The following is a 1,303-nucleotide window of genomic DNA, read 5'->3' as shown; positions in this document are numbered from 1 at the left end:
CCCTAAAACACCTCTCTGGACTTATTATTAAAAGAAACCATAATTAGTAGCTACACCAACATCCTTTCTCCTATATGTCAGCAAATTACTCTAAAAAAATAAGCACTGGCACTAATCTATCAAAACATCTCCCCACAGTAACAGATGACCTGCACTGGGAAAACACTCCTAAAACCTTACCCTTCAGAACTGCTAATACTTAAAAAAAAAAAATATCTTGGAAGCTCTAGAACAAACACATGTACATAAAACAGATTTTCACAACTGTAAGACAACCTAAATATACAAGAAAATACATAATCATTCGCTCAGCATCAGGCTCCTGAAAAGACCACTTGAATAGCATTGTTCAGCTGGCTACATTTTCAAACTGGTCATAAAAACCTTATTCCCCTTATCCTGACCAATTACATTAAAAAAATCTTGTGGCAAAAAGTATGCCATATTTATCATAAACATTAGTGGTTTATAACAAATCTTAGGCTTCCTGCATGCCAGCAATTTACTTTTACGTGCTAACACAAGAAAACTTAGTTTGAAAACAAGTGTGCAATATACTTTTCTTCACCATAGATACTGAAGACGACTCCATTTAACATAACTGTATTTGCTGCAAAACCAGTCATTCTTGGTAGTAATTTTATTCAGGACTTCTCCATAAAGAATAGCATTTTGGGATGTCATCAAAAATTTGGGTTTGAATTTTATAGCAGGTGCACCTTCATCCACTGGTCTAGACACAATAATTCAGGAGCTTGTGAAGGCAAGACTCCCTTACTAAGACTATTTCTCCACGCAATACTTCTCTATACAGTGCTCACTGACCTAAATGATCATGCAGTCTAATTATACCTTTCTGAAAACCTGATGGTCTCTGAGGTGGCTTCCCCACTGAACCAATGTTCAGTGAGACCAGAAAGTAATTTCAAACAAACGTTTCACTCTGTCCTGTCATTACATTAAAAATCATGTTCTATGCGCTCATTTACCTACTTCCAAAATACCGGACTGCAGCACTGCTCATCGTTCATGTCAAAGTACTGCAAGGTGAGAAGTCCTACCACAGCAGGGGGACGAATAAGAAATATCTACTTTGGGAATCTGTATTTTCTCATTACAAAACTCAATACCGAGTCAAGTGCTGACAGAATTTCACTAGTAATACTGCTGGCCTAACACTCCAGATATTGTCTTGGATACTGGTTCAGACACATTCTCACATGATGCCTGCTTACGGTCCTTACTTTTTTGTGTTACCCTTTCCATGCCTCTTGCTCTGTCTTTCAATGGCCTCATGACACAG

Source organism: Mesitornis unicolor, unplaced genomic scaffold, assembly GCF_000695765.1.
Source record: "Mesitornis unicolor isolate BGI_N332 unplaced genomic scaffold, ASM69576v1 scaffold50687, whole genome shotgun sequence".
NCBI lineage: Eukaryota > Metazoa > Chordata > Aves > Mesitornithiformes > Mesitornithidae > Mesitornis > Mesitornis unicolor.
Note: the sequence above shows the minus strand (reverse complement) of the source record.